This window comes from Tachyglossus aculeatus, unplaced genomic scaffold, assembly GCF_015852505.1.
Source record: "Tachyglossus aculeatus isolate mTacAcu1 unplaced genomic scaffold, mTacAcu1.pri SUPER_34, whole genome shotgun sequence".
NCBI classification, from domain to species: domain Eukaryota; kingdom Metazoa; phylum Chordata; class Mammalia; order Monotremata; family Tachyglossidae; genus Tachyglossus; species Tachyglossus aculeatus.
The window spans coordinates 4095377-4116684 of NW_024044839.1; the positions used below are offsets into that span (position 1 = coordinate 4095377).

General features: G+C 47.4%; 1 protein-coding gene across 4 annotated transcripts in view; it reads right to left on the reverse strand.

Moving 5' to 3' along the window:
* The window catches only part of CYTH1 (cytohesin 1), a 92606-nt gene that overhangs the window by 26016 nt on the left and 45282 nt on the right, over window positions 1-21308 (reverse strand). The window contains exon 1 of one of the 4 annotated variants that reach the window (XM_038742091.1): window positions 12811-13064. The exons of the other annotated variants lie outside the window; for them this stretch is intronic. The gene's annotated coding sequence lies outside the window, so the exon portion shown is untranslated. Of the gene's footprint in view, window positions 1-12810; window positions 13065-21308 lie in introns of those variants that run through there. 4 annotated transcript variants of the gene reach the window in all.

Consider the following 21308-nt stretch of genomic DNA (forward strand, 5'->3'; position numbering starts at 1 on the left):
GTTGGAGGAGCCGGGATTTGAACCCATGACCTCTGACTCCAAAGCCCGGGCTCTTTCCACTGAGAGATCGAGGTCCAGTGAGTAGGTTGGCATTAGAAGAGTGAAGTTTGCAGAACAGCCTTTAGAGCCCTGTCCTAGGCTCTTGGGAGCGTCCAAAACAACAGAGGTAGCCCATCATTCATTCATTCATTCAATCGTATTTATTGAGCGCTTACTGTGTGCAGAGCACTGGACTAAGCGCTTGGGAGGTACAAGTCGGCAACACATAAAGACGGGCCCTACCCAACAGCGGACTCACAGTCTAGAAGGGGGAGACAGACAACAAAACATATTAACAAAATAAAATAAATAGAATAAATATGTACAAATAAAATAGAGTAATAAATATACACAACCATACATACGTATATACAACAGTTAATTAGTGGTATTTATTGAGTGCTTACTGTGTGCAGAGCCCTGTACTGAGCGCTTGAGAGAGTCCATTCATTCATTCATTCAGTTGTATGTATTGAGCGCTTACTGTGTGCAGAGCACTGTACTAAGCACTTGGGAAGTCCAAGTTGGCAACATTTAGAGATGGTCCCGACCCAACAGTGGGCTCACAGTCTAGAAGGGGGAGACAGACACCAAAACCAAACATATTAACAAAATAAAATCAATCAATCGTACTTATTGAACGCTTACTGTGTGCAGAGCACTGGACTAAGCGCTTGGGAAGTCCAAGTTGGCAACATCTAGAGACGGTCCCTACCCAACAGCGGGCTCACAGTCTAGAAGGGGGAGACAGACAACAACATATTAACTAAATAAAATCAATTGTACTTATTGAGCGCTTACTGTGTGCAGAGCACTGTACTAAGCGCTTGGGAAGTCCAAGTTGGCAACATATAGAGACGGTCCCTACCCAACAGCGGGCTCACAGTCTAGAAGGGGGAGACAGACACCAAAACAAAACATATTAAAATAAAATCAATCAATCAATCAATTGTACTTATTGAGCGCTTACTGTGTGCAGCGCACTGTACTAAGCGCTTGGGAAGTCCAAGGTGGCAACATATAGAGACGGTCCCTACCCAACAGTGGGCTCACGGTCTAGAAAGGGGAGACAGACAACAACATATTAACAAAATAAAATCAATCAGTCGTACTTATTGAGCGCTTACTGTGTTTCAGAGCACTGGACTAAGCGCTTGGGAAGTCCAAGTTGGCAACATCTAGAGACGGTCCCTACCCAACAGTGGGCTCACAGTCTAGAAGGTCCGCTCGATGTGGGCGGGGAATGTGTTTTTTGTTCTACTGGACTCTCCCAAGCGCTTAGTACAGGGCACCGCATACCGTAAGCACTTAATAAACACGCCTGAATGATTGACAGTGTGTGCGTAGGCCTTCCAACGTATCCACACGTCATGTCTGCCCTCTGTCCTTGAAGGGAACACCCAGACAGTGAGTCACTGATGTTGTACGTGAGGGTGAGGTGGGTGAGATGGGCGAGGCCTGGGGTCAACGGCTCCAACTTCCCCCTGCTTTCTCACCAAGGACGGACCCAAGTCTGCCACCATATTGGAAGCCCCCCGTGGACACTACCACATCCCCCCCCGGCGCTCAGTACAGTGCCCCAACTCGCTCCTCTGCCCTACCCACCTCTCCCTGCTCCGTAGCACTTGCGTAAATATCTATAATTCCATTTATTTAGATTGATGCCTGCTTACTTGCTTTGATGTCTGTCTCCCTTCTTCTAGACCGTGAGCCCGGTGCGGGCAGGGATTGCCTCTCTATTCCTGAATTGTACTTTCAAGCGCTTAGTACAGTGCTCTTCCTTCCTTCCTCTCCCCCTCTCCATCCCCCCATCTTACCTCCTTCCCTTCCCCACAGCACCTGTGGGAAGCAGCGGGGCTCAGTGGAAAGAGCCCGGGCTGTGGAGTCAGGGGTCATGGGTTCGAATCCCGGCTCTGCCACCTGTCTGCTGTGTGACCTTGGGCAAGTCACTTAACTTCTCTGAGCCTCAGTTCCCTCATCTGTAAAACGGGGATTAAGACTGTGAGCCCCACGTGGGACAACCTGATCACCTTGTATCCCCCCAGCGCTTAGAACAGTGCTTTGCACATAGTAAGCGCTTAACAAATGCCATTATTATTATTATATATTTTTGTACATATTTATTACTCTATTTATTTATTTATTTATCTTACCTGTACATATCTATTCTACTTATTTTATTTTGTTAGTATGTTTGGTTTTGTTCTTTGTCTCCCCCTTTTAGACTGTGAGCCCACTGGTGGGTAGGGACTGTCTCTATATGTTGCCAACTTGGACTTCCCAAGCGCTTAGTCCAGTGCTCTGCACACAGTAAGTGCTCAATAAATACAACTGATTGATTGATTGATTGCTCTGCACAGTAAGCGCTCAATAAATACGACCGATTGATTGATTTCCAAGTGTTTAGTACAGTGCTCTGCACACAGTAAGCTCTCATTAAATACCACTTAATAAATGCACACCTTGTAACCTCCCCAGCGCTTAGAACAGTGCTAAGCAAGCGCTTAGTACAGTGCTCTGCACACAGTACGTGCTCAATAAATACGATTGAATGAATGAATGAACAGTGCTTTGCACATAGTAAGCGCTTAATAAATGCCATTATTATTAAAATCAAAGCCTACTGAGAGCTCACCTCCTCCAGGAGGCCTTCCCAGACTGAGCCCCCTCCCTCCTCTCTGTGGGCAGGGATTGGCTCACTGGACAGAGCCCAGGCTTTGGAGTCAGAGGTCATGGGTTCGAATTCCGGCTCCGCCAATTGTCAGCTGTGTGACTTTGGGCAAGTCACTTAACTTCTTTGTGCCTCAGTTCCCTCATCTGTAAAATGGGGATGAAGACTGTGAGCCCCCCGTGGGACAACCTGATCACCCTGTAACCTCCCCAGCGCTAAGAACAGTGCTTTGCACATAGTAAGTGCTTAATAAATGCCATCATTATTATTATTATTATTATTATCTAGTGACTCTTCTGTATTCTCCCAGGCGCTCAGTGCAGAATGAATGAATGAATTGTTCTTATTACCCAAGGTCACGTGGTGGAGCTGGGATTAGAACCCAGGTCCTTCTGATTCCCAGGCCTGGGCTCTACCTGCTGATGGACGGTGTCCAACCTGATCAGCTTGTATCTACCCCGGTGCTTAGAACAGTGCCTGGTACTTAGTAAACGCTTAACAAATACTATTTAAAATAAAAAAAAAAAACCAAAAAAAACAACCCCAGGAAGGAGCCAGGCTGCCCTTTACCTCAGGAGGGGAGGACAGAGTAGAGGAAATGAAATTAATTTATTTTGGTTCTGCTTGTCTGGCATAAAAGCGGCTGCGTGACTGAGAGTCAAGAGCATGGGGTTATTTGCAAGCTGACCTTTTAGTTTCATTTTCTTGTGGCAAGAATGGGGGGAGGGAATCAATCAATCAATCGCATTTATTGAGCGCTTACTCATCAGTCATCATCAATTATATTTATTGAGCGCTTACTATGTGCAGAGCACTGTACTAAGCGCTTGGGAAGTACAAATTGGCAACATCTAGAGACGGTCCCTACCCAACAGTGGGCTTCCAGTCTAAAAGGGGGAGACAGAGAACAAAACCAAACATACTAACAAAATAAAATAAAATTAAAAAAATTAATATAATTATATACTATAATATTATACATATAATATACACAAACACACATCTATATAAACATCCCATATATATGTCTGTACGTATTTCATCATCATCATCATCATCAATCGTATTTATTGAGCGCTTACTATGTGCAGAGCACTGTACTAAGCGCTTGGGAAGTACAAATTGGCAACATCTAGAGACAGTCCCTACCCACCAGTGGGCTCCCGGTCTAAAAGGGGGAGACAGAGAACAAAACCAAACATACTAACAAAATAAAATAAATAGAATAGATATGGACAAATAAAATAAATAAAATTAAAAAAATTAATATAATTATATACTATAATATTATACATATAATACACACACACATCTATATAAATATCCCATATATATGCTTACTGTGTGCAGAGCACTGTACTAAACGCTTGGGAAGTACAAGTTGGCAACATACAGAGACAGTCCCTACCCAACAGTGACTATCTTTGACGAGTTTGGACCCTTTCTCAGAAAAATCAAGATTTGCTGAGATTTCTCTTCAGGAGATAACCTTTGGACAAACGGGGAGCCTCTCTTCCCTCCAATAACCCACCTCTCCAGTCTTATTATTATCAGCATCATTATTAATAATAATAAGTGGTGTTTGCTAAGCACTTATAATAATAACGATAATAATGCCATCATCATCAGCATCATTAATAATAATAATAAGTGGTGTTTGCTAAGCACTTACTCTTATAATAATAACGATAATAATGCCATCATCATCATCATCATAATGACGGTATTTGTTAAGCGCTTATTATGTGCCGGGCACTGGGGTGGATCCAAGCTAATCAGGTTGGACCCAGTCCCTGACCCACGTGGGGCTCAGTCTTGATCCCCATTTTCCAGATGAGGTCACTGAGGCCCAGAGAATAATAATAATAATAATGGAATTTATTAAGCGCTTACTATGTGCAAAGCACTGTTCTAAGCACTGGGGAGGTTACAAGGTGATCAGGCTGTCCCACGGGGGGCTCACAGTCTTCATCCCCATTTTACAGATGAGGGAACTGAAGCATAGAGAAGTTAGTGACTTGCCCAAAGTCACACAGCTGACAATTGGCGGAGTCAGGATTTGAACCCATGACTTCTGACTCCAAAGCTCGGGCTCTTTCCACTGAGCCATGTTGCTTCTCTGATACAAGCGGTGATATGAGAAGCAGCGTAGTTCAGTGGAAAGAGCCCGGGCTTGGGAGTCAGAGGTCATGGGTTCTAATCCCGACTCCTCCACTTAGCAGCTGTGTGACTTTGGGCAAGTCACTTCACTTCTCTGAGCCTCAGTTACCTCATCTGTCAAATGGGGATGAAGACTGTGAGCCCCACATGGGACAACCTGATCACTCTGTATCTACCCCTGCGCTTAGAACAGTGCTTGGCACATAGTATCCGCTTCATTCATTCATTCAATTGTATTTATTGAGCGCTTACTGTGTGCAGAGCACTGGACTAAGCACTTGGGAAGTACAAGTTGGCAACATATAGAGACGGTCCCTACCCAACAGTGGGCTCACTGTCTAGAAGATAAATGCCATTATTATTATTAATAATAATAATAATAATAATAATCCCGGCTCTGCCTCTGACTTTCTGGGTGACCTTGGGCAAAATCAATTCCCTAGGCCTCGGTTACCTCATCTGTAAAATGGGGATTAAGACTGAAGGCCCAAATGCCATTATTATTATTATTATTATTATTATTATTATTATTATTATTATGGAAGACAATCAGGTCGGACACAGTCCCTGTCCCATCCATTGTGAGTGGGAAGGAGAACGGGGATTTCATCCCCTCCTTCCTCTCCTCCTCCCCATCCCCCCTGCCTTACCTCCTTCCCCTCCCCACAGCACCTGGATATATGTATATATGTTTGTACGAATTTATTACTCTATTTTATTTGTGCATATTTATTCTATTGATTTTATTTTGTTAATATGTTTTATTTTGTTCTCTGTCTCCCCCTTCTAGACTGTGAGCCCGCTGTTGGGTAGGGACTGTCTCTATACGTTGCCAACTTGGACTTCCCAAGTGCTTAGTCCAGTGCTCTGCACACAGTAAGCGCTCAATAAATACGAATGAATGAATGAATGAATATACGTTTGTACGAATTTATTACTCTATTTTATTTGTGCATATTTATTCTATTGATTTTATTTTGTTAATATGTTTTGTTTTTGTTGTCTGTCTCCCCCTTCTCGACTGTGAGCCCGCTGTTGGGTAGGGACCGTTTCTCTATGTTGCGACTTGTACTTCCCAAGCGCTTAGTACAGTGCTCTGCACACAGTAAGCGCTCAATAAATACAATTGAATGAATGAATGAATGTGTTTGTACGAATTTATTACTCTATTTTATTTGTGCATATTTATTCTATTTATTTTATTTTGTTAATATGTTTTGTTGTCTGTCTCCCCCTTCTAGACTGTGAGCCCGCTGTTGGGTAGGGACTGTCTCTAGATGTTGCCAACCTGGACTTCCCAAGAGCTTAGTCCAGTGCTCTGCACACAGTAAGCGCTCAATAAATACGACTGAATGAATGAATGAATTCCCATTTTCCAGCTTAGGCCCCAAATCAATCCATCGTATTTATTGAGCGCTTACTGTGTGCAGAGCACTGTACTAAGCGCTTGGGAAATACAAGTTGGCAACATACAGAGACGGTCCCTACCCAACAGTGGGCTCACAGTCTAGAAGGGGGAAAGCGACTCGCCCCTGGAGGCAGGTGGCAGAGCCAGGATTAGAACCCAGGTCCTCCGACACTTTGCTTGGGCCTCTTTCTGCTAGGCCGCGCCGCTTCTCCGGCGTGGAGACGGCGTCTCCGGGGAAAGATGAGAGGGGAGGCCAATTTTCCGGTGGCGTCTGAAAACAAAGGGAGGGGACTCGGAACTGGGCTGTGGATGGGGGCGAGATCCCGAGTTCGGGACCGGACGGGAAGCGTGGGTGGGGAAATGAGCCGGCTCGGCTCGTGACCTCTGAGTCAGCGCTGGAGTGAGGAGGTGAGCTCGTTGTTGGGTAGGGACCGTCTCTAGATGTTTCCAACTTGTACTTCCCAAGCGCTTAGTCCGGTGCTCTGCACACAGTAAGCGCTCAATAAATACGACTGAATGAATGAATGAATGAGGGCATTGCGGTCACCTCTCGGGGGGACTTAGAGGGGAAAGGGACGCCCTTCCCTGCAGCTCTGACTTCCCGTGGGATCTGGAAGCGCTCAATAAATACGATTGATTGATTGATTGAGCGCTTACTGTGTGCAGAGCACTGTACTAAGCGCTTGGGATCTTTTATTTTTAAGCTACCTGTGCTTAATAAGTGTCCGCTCAATCATTCATTCATTCATTCAATCGTATTTATTGAGCGCTTACTGTGTGCAGAGCACTGGACTAAGCGCTTGGGAAGTACAATTTGGCAACAAATGGAGACAATCCCTACCCAACAATGGACGCACCATCTAGACAGACACACACAGACACGCAAACACACACTCTCTCTTTCTCTCTCTCTCGCCACAGACGGAGTTTCCATGGCTCCACCAACTCTTCATCATCAATCATCAATCGTATTTATTGAGTGCTTACTGTGTGCAGAGCACCATACTAAGCGCTTGGGAAGTCCAAGTTGGCAACATATAGAGACAGTCCCTACCCAACAGCAGGCTCACAGTCTAAAAGGGGGAGACAGAGAACAAAACCAAACATACTAACAAAATAAAATAAATAGAATAGATATGTACAAGTAAAATAAATAGAGTAATAAATATGTACAAACATATATACATATATCCAGGTGCTGTGGGGAAGGGAAGGAGGTAAGATGGGGGGGATGGAGAGGGGGACGAGAGGGAGAGGAAGGAGGGGACGAGGGGGTTCAGTGCTCGCCCTGCTCCTTTTTTATTTTTAAGCTAAGTGTCCGCTCAATCAGTCATTAATTCATTCAATCGTATTTATTGAGCGCTTACTGTGTGCAGAGCACTGGACTAAGCGCTTGGGAAGTACAATTTGGCAACAAATGGAAACAATCCCTACCGAACAATGGACGCACCATCTAGACAGACAAACAAAGACACACAAACACACACTCTCTCTTTCTCTCTTTCTCACCACAGACAGACGGAGTTTCCACGGCTCCACCACCTCTTCACTGTTTGCCCTTGGGCAAATCACTTCAGTTCTCTGGGCCTTGGTTTCACATCATTCATTCATTCATTCATTCAATCGTATTTATTAAGCGCTGATTGTGCGCAGAGCACTGTACTAAGCGCTTGGGAAGTACAATTTGGCAACAAATAGAGACAATCCCTACCCAACAAGGGACTCAACATCTAAACAGACACACACAGGCACACAAACACACTCTCTCTCTCGCCACAGACAGACGGAGTTGCCATGGCTCAGTCAGTCGTATTTATTGAGCACTTATTGGGTGCAGAGCGCCGCACTTTAAATGCTTCCTTCTAGACTGGGAGCCCACTGTTGGGTAGGGACCGTCTCTATATGTTGCCAGCTTGGACTTCCCAAGCGCTTAGTACAGTGCTCTGCACACAGTAAGCGCTCAATAAATACGACTATGAATGAATGAAATGCTTGGTACAGTCTTCTAGACTGTGAGCCCACTGTTGGGTAGGGACCGTCTCTATATGTTGCCAACTTGGACTTCCCAAGTGCTCTGCACACAGTAAGCGCTCAGTAAATAGACTGAATGAATGAATGAAATGCTTAGTACAGTCTTCTAGACTGTGAGCCCACTCGTGGGTAGGGACCGTCTCTATATGTTGCCAACTTGCACTTCCCAAGCGCTTAGTACAGTGCTCTGCACACAGCATGCACTCAATAAATACGATTGATTGATTGATTGCTCTGCTCACAGGAAGTGCTCAATAAATACAACTGAATGAATGAATGAATCCAAAACTTCGGGATCTGCGCAACTCTAACTTTCCACGTTCGGAGATTTCCATGAAGGGCAGATATTAGTGGTATTTACTGAGTGCTTACTGGTGTGCAGAGCACTGTACTAAGCACTTGGGAGAGTATAATACAACAGAGTTGGCTGACGCGTTGCACACAGTAAGCGCTCAATAAATATGATTGAATGACTTGTACTACGCGCTTGGGAGAGTCCAGATGATCAACAGACACAGTCACTGCCCACAATGAGCTTCCAGTCCAGAGCACTGTTGGAAGCGCTTACTACTACAGCTGACAGAGAAGCAGCCGTCGTTCCCCGGCCCACGTCCTCCCCCTGGCCCGGACTGCCCTCCCTCCGCACCTCCGCCAAGCTCGCTCTCTTCCTCCCTTCAAGCACTGTTCCAGCGCTTAGAACAGTGCTCTGCACATAGTAAGCGCTTAACAAATGCCATCATTATTATTATTATTCAAGGCCCTACTGAGCGCTCACCTCCTCCAGGAGGCCTTCCCACACTGAGCCCCCTCCTTCCTCTCCCCCTCCTCCCCTTCTCCATCCCCCTGCCTTACCTCCTTCCCTTCCCCTCAGCACCTGGATATACGTATACATGTTTGTACGGATTTATTACCCTATTTATTTTACTTGTACATGTCTATTCTCTTTATTTTATTTTGTTAGTATGTTTGGTTTCTTTTTCTCTGTCTCCCCCTTTTAGACTGGGAGCCCAATGTTGGGTAGGGACTGTCTCTACATGTTGCCAATTTGTACTTCCCAAGCGCTTAGTACAGTGCTCTGCACATAGTAAGTGCTCAATAAATATGATTGATTGATTGATTGATTTTATTTTCTTAATATGTTTGGTTTTGTTCTCTGTCTCCCCCTTCTAGACTGTGAGCCCGCTGTTGGGTAGGGACCGTCTCTTGATGTTGCCAATTTGTATTTCCCAAGCGCGTACTCCAGTGCTCTGCACACAGTAAGCGCTCAATAAATACGATTGACTGATTGATTGATTGATTGACTGAGCCACGCTGCTTCTCTAAGAACAGTGCTCTGCACACATTACTGCTCACCTACTCCAGGAGGCCTTCCCAGACTGAGCCCCTTCCTTCCTCTCCCCCTCGTCCCCCTCTCCATCCCCCCATCTTACCTCCTCCCCTTCCCTACAGCACCTGTATATATGTATATATGTTTGTACATATTTATTACTCTATTTATTTATTTTACTTGTACATATCTATTCTATTTATTTTATTTTGTTAGTATATTTGGTTTTGTTCTCTGTCTCCCCCTTTTAGACTGTGAGCCCTCTGTTGGGTAGGGACTGTCTCTATATGTTGCCAACTTGGACTTCCCAAGCGCTTAGTACAGTGCTCTGCACACAGTAAACGCTCAATAAATACGATTGATTGATTGATTGATTGAAATAAGCACTGAAGGACTCATCTGAAAAATGGGGATTGAGACCGTAAGCCCCACCAGGGGACATGAACTGTGTCCAACCCAATTCGCCTGTATCTACCCCAGCGCTCAGTACAGTGTCTGTCACACAGTAAGCGCTTACATTGTACTCTCCCAAGTGCTTTGCACACAAGTGTGCAAAGTTACTGTTGCCAACTTGTACTTCCCAAGCGCTTAGTACAGTGCTCTGCACACAGTAAGCGCTCAATAAATACGATTGAGTGAATGAATGAACAGTAAGCACTCAATAAATACGATTGAATGAACAAATAATAATGATAACAATAATAATGGCATTTATTAAGCGCTTACGATGTGCAAAGCACTGTTCTAAGCGCTGGGGAGGTTACAAGGTGATCAGGTTGTCCCACGGGGGGCTCACGGTCTCAGTCCCCATTTTACAGAGGAGGGAACTGAGGCCCAGAGAAGTCAAGTGGCTTGCCCCTGGTCACACACAGCATTCATTTATTCATTCAATTGTATTTATTGAGCGCAAATACCATTAGAAAAAAAAAAAGAATCAAGGTGGCCCAAGTGTGGACTTTTAGCGTGGCTCAGTGGAAAGAGTCTGGGCTTTGGAGTCAGAAGTCATGGGTTCAAATCCCGGCTCCTCCAGTTGTCAGCTGTGTGATTTGGGGCAAGTCACTTCACTTCTCTGGGCCTCAGTTAGCTCATCTGCAAAACGGGGATGAAGACTGGGAGCCCCCCGTGGGACAACCTGATCTCCTTGTAACCTCCCCAGCGCTTTGAACAGTGCTTGGCACATAGTAAGAGCTTAATACGATTGATTAATAAATGCCGTCATTATTATTATTATTATTGGGAGCCGGCCACGGGGCACGTGGAGGGGGCATCTGCTCGGTGTGAAGTTTTCGGGTGGGCAATCACATTTTGGAGCCGATATCCCCACCCTCCCCAGATACACATCCCGGTCGGGAGGGATTTGGGAATTCCAAATACCCCTGGGGGTTGTCTCCAGGGATGCTGAGAACCCCCACCGCCCTGATGCAACCTCACCCATTATAGAGGAACTCTTACACTTCCACGGTCACACCTTAATAATTGTCTTTCTCCTTAGTTCCTTAGTTCTTTATGTTATCTCAACAATACCAACCCCAAAATTAACTCACACAAACACTTCCACGATCACACCTTAATAATTGTCTTTCTTATTAGTTCCTTAGTTCTTTATGTTACCTCAACAATACCAACCCCAAAATTAACTCACACAAACACTTCCACGATCACACCTTAATAATTGTCTTTCTTATTAGTTCCTTAGTTATGTTATCTCAACAATACTAACCACAAAATTCACTCACACAAACACTTCCACGATCACACCTTAATAATTGTCTTTCTTATTAGTTCCTTAGTTCTTTATGTTACCTCAACAATACCAACCCCAAAATTAACTCACACAAACACTTCCACGATCACACCTTAATAATTGTCTTTCTTATTAGTTCCTTAGTTATGTTATCTCAACAATACTAACCCCAAAATTCACTCACACAAACACTTCCACGATCACACCTTAATAATTGTCTTTCTTATTAGTTCCTTAGTTCTTTATGTTATCTCAACAACACTAACCCCAAAATTAACTCACACAAACACTTCCACTATCACACCTTAATAATTGTCTTTCTCCTTAGTTCCTTAGTTCTTTATGTTATCTCAACAATACTAACCCCAAAATTCACTCCCACAAACACTTCCACGATCACACCTTAATAATTGTCTTATTAGTTCCTTAGTTCTTTATGTTATCTCAACAATACCAACCACAAAATTCACTCCCACGAACACTACAGACGCTCAAGAAGTGGAAACTATTTGAACTATTCTGCCAGCTATTATCCTGATCCTTATTGCCTTACCCTCACTGCGTATTCTATATATAATGGATGAAATTAATCACGCAAATTTGACTATCAAAAGAATGGGTCACCAGTACCAAGGCCTGCCCCGGCTCCCCCACGCAGAGAGGCGAGCGTCCCTCCCGGCCCCCCAGGCTGCAGAACGTCCCGCACAAGTCAGCGCCGGCCGGGGACGGGCGGCCCTTGGTGGGGGGCTCCGTGTGCCCCCCATCTCCCTCCTCTGAGAGCGCAGATTGATGGGCAGAGGGGTCCCCATCCCTCCCACCTCCTCCCCGGCTAAGTCATGCGAGCTCTGGGCCTCGGCCCGGCTGCGGTGGGCGGATGGACTGGTACCCCCGCTTCCCTGCCCGCCCCCAAAGATGCGCTTAGGGCCCCCCACCTTTTCCTCTCCTTCCCCTCAGAGTGGACGGCAGGCCGGTCCCTGGGAGGGAAGGGATGCCCTCCTTCCTCCTCCTCCTCCTCCTCCTCCTCCCCGGATCTGCTCTTCCTTGGGGCCCCTTCCCTTGGGATGGCGCCGGCAGAGGAGGGGAGCGGAGGTGGGGGGCCTTGGGGGACAGAAGAGAAAATTGAAGGAGAGAAAGCGGGTCCCTGATGACAAGCGGACGCCAATCAATCGGGCCCTGCTAGGCCGCGGGGCCCGGGTGGTCCTGCCATGGGGGCCGATGGCGCATCCCATGGGGTTGGGGGCCGAAGGGGCGGCTGACACAGCATCAGGAGCCCCCCACCCCACCTCCCAGGGAGGGAGACCCCCCAAGGAAGGGGGGAAGGTGCTCTCTGGTCAGCAGCTGCCTCTCGCTTCGGGCCTGGCGGGGGATCCGCGACACCCGCTGCCCGCTGGCCCCCTGGACCAGTCCCCACCCCAGGCCCGGCCCCTTACCATGGGGGTCCAGCTGTCCGGGCGGTGCCAGGGCCCCGGGGCCTGGACAGCCCCGGCCTTCCACATCAGGTGCCCGGTGGTCACCCCTGAGGGACGGACCACAGGGAGAGAGGAGCTGTGTGTGTGTGTGTGTGTGTGTGTGTGTGTCCCAGCTTGCCCCCTCTCCTCCGGTCCCCTCCCCGCGGGGGGCTTCGGTGCGCCCAGGGTGGGCGGGGGCTGCGGAACGGCGGGCAGATGGCCACCCACCCACTGCTGCCCGCCAAGGGGGCTCCGCGACAACCGGGGGCCGGTGGGCGGGAGGATGGAAGGATGGAGCCAGGGAGGGATGGAGGGAGGGACAGAGAGAGGATGGGAGGGAGGAGATGCAGGGATGGGATGGGATGGGATGGGAGGGAGGAGATGGAGGAAGGGAGACAGGGATGGAGGGAGGGATGGGGAGGAAGAGAGGCAGCGTCGCTTAGCGGCAAGAGCCCGGGCTTCATTCATTCAATCGGATTTATTGAGCGCTTACTGTGTGCAGAGCACTGGACTAATCAGTCAATCAATCAATCGGATTTATTGAGCGCTTACTGTGTGCAGAGCACTGGACTAATCAATCAATCAATCAATCGTATTTATTGAGCGCTGCAGCGTGGCTCAGTGGAAAGAGCACGGGCTTTGGAGTCAGAGGTCATGGGTTCAAATCCCTCGTCAGCTGGGCGACTTTGGGCCAGTCACTTCACTTCTCTGGGCCTCAGTTCCCTCATCTGTAAAATGGGGATGAAGACTGTGAGCCCCACGTGGGACAACCTGATTACCCTGTATCCTCCCCAGCGCTTAGAACAGTGCTTTGCACATAGTAAGCGCTTAACAAATGCCAACTATTATTATTATTATTATTACTAAGTGCTTGGGAAGTACAAGTTGGCAACACATAGAGACGGTCCCTACCCAACCGTGGGCTCACAGTCTAGAACGGGGAGACAGAGAACAAAATAAAATAAATAGAATAGATATGTACAAGTAAAAAAAATAAATAAATAAATACTAAGCGCTTGGGAGTCAGAGGCCCTGGGTTTGAATCCCGAAGCCCCCACTTAATAATAATAATAATAATAATAATAATAATAATAATAATAATAGCATTTGTTAAGCGCTTACTAGGTGCAAAGCACTGTTCTAAGCGCTGGGGGGGATACAAGGTGATCAGGTTGTCCCACGGGGGGCTCACGGTCTTCATCCCCATTTTACAGTTGACGGAACTGAGGCTCAGAGAAGTCAAGTGACTTGCCCAAGGTCACACCGCAGACATGTGGCAGGGTCGGGATTCGAACCCACGACCTCTGACTCCCAAGCCCGGACTCTTTCCACTGAGCCACGCTGCTTCTCTGATTGTCGGCGCAAGTCACTTCACTTCTCTGGGCCTCAGTGACCTCATCTGGAAAATGGGGATGAAGACTGTGAGCCCCACGTGGGCCAACCTGATCGCCTTGTATCTACTCCAGCGCTTAGAACGGTGCTTGGCACATAGTAAGCGCTTAACAAATGCCATCGTTATTATTATTATCATCATCCCATCTCTGCCACTTATCTGCTGGGTCACTCTGGGCCAGTCACTTCCCTCCTCTGTGCCTCGGTTGCCTCATCTGGAAAATGGGGATGAAGCCTGTGGGACAACCTGATGATCCTGTTTCTGCCCCGGCACTTAGAACAGTGCTTGGCACGTAGTAAGCACTTCAAATACCATCACTATTATTATCTACCCTGGTGCTTAGACCAGTGCTTGGCACGTAGTAAGCGCTTAATAAATACCATCATTATTATTATCTACCCCGGTGCTTAGACCAGTTCTTGGCACGTAGTAAGCGCTTAATAAATACCATCATTATTATTATCTACCCCGGTGCTTAGACCAGTGCTTGGCATGTAGTAAGCGCCTAACAAATACCATCACAACTATTATCTACCCCGGCACTTAGACCAGTGCTTGGCACGTAGTAAGCGCTCAATAAATACCATCATCATTATTATCTACCCCGGCGATTAGACCAGTGCTTGGCACGTAGTAAGCGCCTAACAAATACCATCACAATTATTATCTACCCCGGTGCTTAGACCAGTGCTTGGCATGTAGTAAGCGCTTAATAAATACCATCATCATTATTATCTACCCCGGCGATTAGACCAGTGCTTGGCACGTAGTAAGCGCCTAACAAATACCATCACAATTATTATCTACCCCGGCGCTTAGACCAGTGCTTGGCATGTAGTAAGCGCCGAACAAATAGCATCATCATCCTCCTCACCAGGGAGTGGAGGGAAGGAAGGAGGAAGGGAGCGAGGGAGGGGATGGAGGGAGGGCTGCAGGGAGGCAGAGGCCTCTGGTCCCCTCCTCCCCCTCCCCCAGTCTATTAACCCTTGCCTGTCTGCACGGGCCAGTGGAGAGGAGGGGGCTGCGCTCCCCCCTCCCCGCCCCACTTTCAACCCATCACTGCCCCTCCTTAGAGTCACAGCAGGGCCAAGGTTCGAATCACAGCAAGGACCAGACTTTGAATCCCAGGCAGGACCAGGGTTCGAATCACAGCAAGGACCAGACTTTGAATCCCAGGCAGGAACAGGGTTCGAATCACAGCAAGGACCAGACATCAAAACCCAGGCAGGACCAGGGTTTGAATCACAGCAAGGACCAGGCTTTGAATCCCAGGCAGGAACAGGGTTCGAATCACAGCAAGGACCAGACATCAAAACCCAGGCAGGACCAGGGTTCGAATCACAGTGAGAACCAGACATCAAAACCTAGGCAGGACCAGGGTTCAAATCACAGCGAGAACCAGACATCAAAACCTAGGCAGGACCAGGGTTTGAATCACAGCAAGGACCAGACTTTGAATCCAGGCAAGACCGGAGTTCAAATCACAGCAAGGACCAGACTTTGAATCCCAGGCAGGACCAGGGTTCGAATCACAACAAGGTCCAGACTTTGAATCCCAGGCAGGACCAGGGTTCGAATCACAGCAAGGACCAGACTTTGAATCCCAGGCAGGACCAAGGTTCGAATCACAGCAAGGACCAGACTTTGAATCCCAGGCAGGACCAGGGTTCGAATCACAGAAGGGACCAGACTTTGAATCTCAGGCAGGACCAGGGTTTGAATCACAACAAGGACCAGACTCTGAATCCCAGACAGGACCAGGGTGCAAATCACAGCAAGGACCAGACTTTGAATCCCAGGCAGGACCAGGGTTCGAATCACAGCAAGGACCAGACTTTGAATCCCAGGCAGGACTAGGGTTCGAATCACAGCAAGGACCAGACTTTGAATCCCTGGCAGGACCAGGGTTTGAATCACAACAAGAACCAGACTTTGAATCCCAGGCAGGACCAGGGTTCGACTCACATCAAGGACCAGACTTTGAATCCCAGGCAGGACCAGGGTTCGAATCACAACAAGGACCAGACTTTGAATCCCAGGCAGGACCAGGGTGCAAATCACAGCAAGGACCAGACTTTGAATCCCAGGAAGGACCAGGGTTCGAATCACAGCAAGGACCAGACTTTGAATCCCAGGCAGGACCAGGGTTCGAATCACGACAAGGACCAGACTTTGAATCCCAGGCAGGACTAGGGTTCGAATCACAGCAAGGACCAGACTTTGAATCCCAGGCAGGACCAGGGTTCAAATCACGGCAAGGACCAGACTTTGAATCCCAGGCAGGACCAGGGTTCGAATCACGACAAGGACCAGACTTTGAATCCCAGGCAGGACTAGGGTTCGAATCACAGCAAGGACCAGACTTTGAATCCCAGGAAGGACCAGAGTTCGAATCACAGCAACGACCAGACGCTGAAGCCCAGGGAGGACCAGGGTTCAAATCACAGCAAGGACCAGACACTGCAGCCCAAGCAGGGCCAGGGTTCGAATCACAGCAAGTCCCAGACTTTGAATCCCAAGCAGGACCAGGGTTTGAATCACAGCAAGGACCAGACTTTGAATCCCAGGCAGGACCAGGGTTCGAATCACAACAAGGACCAGGCTTTGAATCCCAGGCAGGACCAGGGTTCGAATCACAGCAAGGACCAGACTTTGAATCTCAGGTAGGACGAGGGTTCGAATCACAGCAAGGACCAGACTTTGAATCCCAGGAAGGACCAGGGTTCGAATCACAACAAGAACCAGACTTTGAATCCCAGGAAGGACCAGAGTTCGAATCACAGCAAGGACCAGACTTTGAATCCCAGGCAGGACGAGGGTTCGAATCACAGCAAGGACCAGACTTTGAATCCCAGGCAGGACCAGGGTTCGAATCACAACAAGGACCAGACTTTGAATCCCAGGCAGGACCAGGGTTCGAATCACAGCAAGGACCAGACTTTGAATCCCAGGCAGGACCAGGGTTCGAATCACAGCAAGGACCAGACTTTGAATCCCAGGCAGGACCAGGGTTCGAATCACAGCAAGGACCAGACTTTGAATCCCAGGCAGGACCAGACTTTGAATCCCAGGCAGGACCAGAGTTCGAATCACAGCAAGAACCAGACGTTGAAGCCCAGGCAGGACCAGGGTTCAAATCACAGCAAGGATCAGACTTTGAATCCCAGGCAGGACCAGAGTTCGAATCACAGCAAGGACCAGACTTTGAATCCCAGGCAGGACCAGGGTGCAAATCACAGGAAGGACCAGACTTTGAATCCCAGGAAGGACCAGAGTTCGAATCACAGCAACGACCAGACGTTGAAGCCCAGGCAGGACCAGGGTTCAAATCACAGCAACGACCAGACGTTGAAGCCCAAGCAGGGCCAGGGTTCGAATCACAGCAAGGACCAGACTTTGAATCCCAGGCAGGACCAGGGTTCGAATCACAGCAAGTCCCAGACTTTGAATCCCAGGCAAGACCAGTCGTCACCCCCATTTGACCTGTTTACTTGTTTTGATGTCTGTCTCCCCTCTCCTAGACTGTAAGCCTGGTGTGGGCAAAAATCTTCTCTACTACCAAACTGTACTTTCCAAAGCACTTAGTCCAGTGCTCTGTATATATGTTTGTACATATTTTTTACTCTATTTATTTATTTATTTTATTTGTACGTATCTATTCTATTTATTTTATTTTGTTAGTATGTTTGGTTTTGTTCTCTGTCTCCCCCTTTTAGACTGCGAGCCCACTGTTGGGTAGGGACTGTCTCTATATGTTGCCAATTTGTACTTCCCAAGCGCTTAGTACAGTGCTCTGCACACAGTAAGCGCTCAATAAATACGATTGATGATTGATGATGATGATGCTCTGCACACAGCAAGCGTTCGATAAATACGATTTAACGAATGAAGATGAGGTAACACGCCCAGAGAAGAGAAGTGACTTGACCAAGGTCACAGCCACGACTGATTAATCATTTTGGACAGTGATAGTAATCACTTTTTCCAAGTTCTCTCAGCTGGGTCTCCGCTCATCCCGGGGCAATTTGCCTTTTGTTGGGATTTTTCAGGGAGTTGCCACATTTGCAGGTACTTCACACCCACGTTGGAGTCATAGAAAGTTGCTAAGAGCCTCCGGGGCAACTGAGGTAAGGGAAGATCTCATTAACTCCTCTCTTTCTCTGAATAACATAAAAATCATACCATTTGACAACATTTTCGGTCCACAAAAATACCCAAAATGGTTTTTGTTAAGCCCTATGTGCCAGGCACTGTTCTAACTGCCAGGGTAGCTACAGGGTAATCAGGTTGGACACAGCCCGTCCCACACGGGGCTCACAGTCTTCCTCCCCATTTTACAGGTGAGGGCACTGAGGCCCAGACGAGTGAGGTGACTTGCCCGAGGTCACACAGCAGACATGGGGCCGGGCCAGGATGAGAACCCATGATGATGATGATCTTTCCCTTCCCCACAGCACCTGTATATATGTATATATGTTTGTACATATTTATTACTCTATTTATTAATTTATTTTGCTTGTACCTATCTATTCTATTTATTTTATTTTGTTAGTATGTTTGGTTTTGTTCTCTGTCTCCCCCTTCTAGACTGTGAGCCCGCCGTTGGGTAGGGACTGTCTCTATATGTTGCCAGCTTGTACTTCCCAAGCGCTTAGTCCAGTGCTCTGCACACAGTAAGCGCTCAATAAATACGATTGATGATGATGATGATGATGAACCCAGGGCCTTCTGACTCCGAGGCCGGAGCTCTATCCATTAAGCCATGTTTTTCCTGGCGCTTCCTACATTGCTCCTCACCCATTAAGCACTCAATAAACACCACTGATGACGAGGGGGCTTATCGGACTCTCCCAGGCACTTCATACAGCGCTCTGTGCCTGGCAAGTGCTCAATAAATAGTAATATTAACAATAATAATAATAATGGCATTTATTAAGCGCTTACTACATGCAAAGCACTGTTCTAATTCCCAGGATAGCTACAGGGTAATCAGGTTGGACACAGCCCCTGTCCCACACGGGGCTCACAGTCTTCCTCCCCATTTTACAGGTGAGGGCACTGAGGCCCAGACGAGTGAGGTGACTTGCCCAAGGTCACACAGCAGACATGGGGCAGGGCCAGGATGAGAACCCATGATGATGATGATCTTTCCATGATGATGATGATCTTTCCCTGATGATGATGATCTTTCCCTTCCCCACAGCACCTGTATATATGTATATATGTTTGTACGTATTTATTACTCTATTTATTTTGCTTGTACCTATCTATTCTATTTATTTTATTTTGTTAGTATGTTTGGTTTTGTTCTCTGTCTCCCCCTTCTAGACTGTGAGCCCGCTGTTGGGTAGGGACTGTCTCTAGATGTTGCCAGCTTGTACTTCCCAAGCGCTTAGTACAGTGCTCTGCACACAGTAAGCGCTCAATAAATACGATTGATGATGATGATGATGATGAACCCAGGGCCTTCTGACTCCGCGGCCCGAGCTCTATCCATTAAGCCATGCTTTTCCTGGCGCTTCCTACATTGCTCCTCACCCATTAAGCACTCAATAAACACCACTGATGATGAGGGGGCGTATTGGACTCTCCCAGACACTTCATACAGTGCTCTGTGCCTGGCAAGGGCTCAATAAATAGTAATATTAACAATCATAATAACAATAATGGCATTTATTAAGCGCTTACTACGTGCAAAGCACTGTTCTAAGCACTGGGGAGGTTACAAGGTAATCAGGTTGTCCCACGTAGGGCTCACAGTCTTCACCCCTATTTTACAGATGAGGGAACTGAGGCCCAGAGAAGTGATAATAATAATAATAATAATAATAATAATAATAATAATAATAATAATAATAATAGCATTTGTTAAGCGCTTACTACGTGCAAAGCACTGTTCTAAGCACTGGGGAGGTTACAAGGTAATCAGGTTGTGCCACGTAGGACTCACAGTCTTCACCCCTATTTTACAGATGAGGGAACTGAGGCCCAGAGAAGTGATAATAATAATAATAATAGTAATAATAATAATAATGGCATTTGTTAAGTGCTTACTATGTGCAAAGCACTATTCTAAGCACTGGGGAGGATGCAAGGTGATCAGGTTGTCCCACGTGGGGCTCACAGTCATAATCCCCATTTTACAGATGAGGTAACTGAGGCGCAGAGAAGTGAAGTGACTTGCCCAAGGTCACACAGCAGACATGTGGTAGAGCTCGGATTCGAACCCATGACCTCTGACTCCCAAGCCCAGGCTCTTTCCACTGAGCCACAATGAGGTAACTGCACTTAGAACAGTGCTTTGCACATAGTAAGTGCTTAATAAATGCCATTAAAAAAAAACTGAAGCACAGAGAAGTGAAGCAACTTGCCCAAAGTCACACAGCTGACGATTGGCAGAGCCGGGATTCGAACCCATGACCTCTGACGCCAAAGCCCGGACTCTTTCCACCGAGCCACGCTGCTTCTATCATCATCAATCGTATTTATTGAGCGCTTACTATGTGCAGAGCACTATTTGTTGAGCGTGCCAAGCACTGTTCTAAGCGCTGGGGTAGATACAAGGTAATCGGGTTGACCAAGTGGGGCTCACAGTCTTAATCCCCTTCGTACATAGTAAGCACTTAACAAATACCATTATTATTATTGTAGATGAGGTAACTGCGCTTAGAACAGTGCTTTGCACATAGTAAGCGCTTAATAAATGCCATTAAAAAAAAAAAAAACTGAGGCGCAGAGAAGTGAAGCAACTTGCCCAACGTCACACAACAGACAAGTGACGGAGCCAGGATGAGAACCCACGTCCTCTGACTCTCAAGCCCAGGCTCAATTAATCGTATTTACTGAGCGCTTACTGTGTGCAGAGCACTGTACTAAGCGCTCGGGAAGTACAAGTTGGCACCATATAGAGACGGTCCCTACCCAACAGTGGGCTCACAGTCTAGCAGGCTCTAGCCACTAGGCTGTACTGCCGTCGTATTTATGGAGCGCTTGCTGTGGGCAGAGCGCTGTACTAAGCGCTTGGGAAGTTCGGAAGCAGCGTGGCCCCGCAGAAAGAGCCCGGGCTTTGAAGTCGGAGGTCATCGGT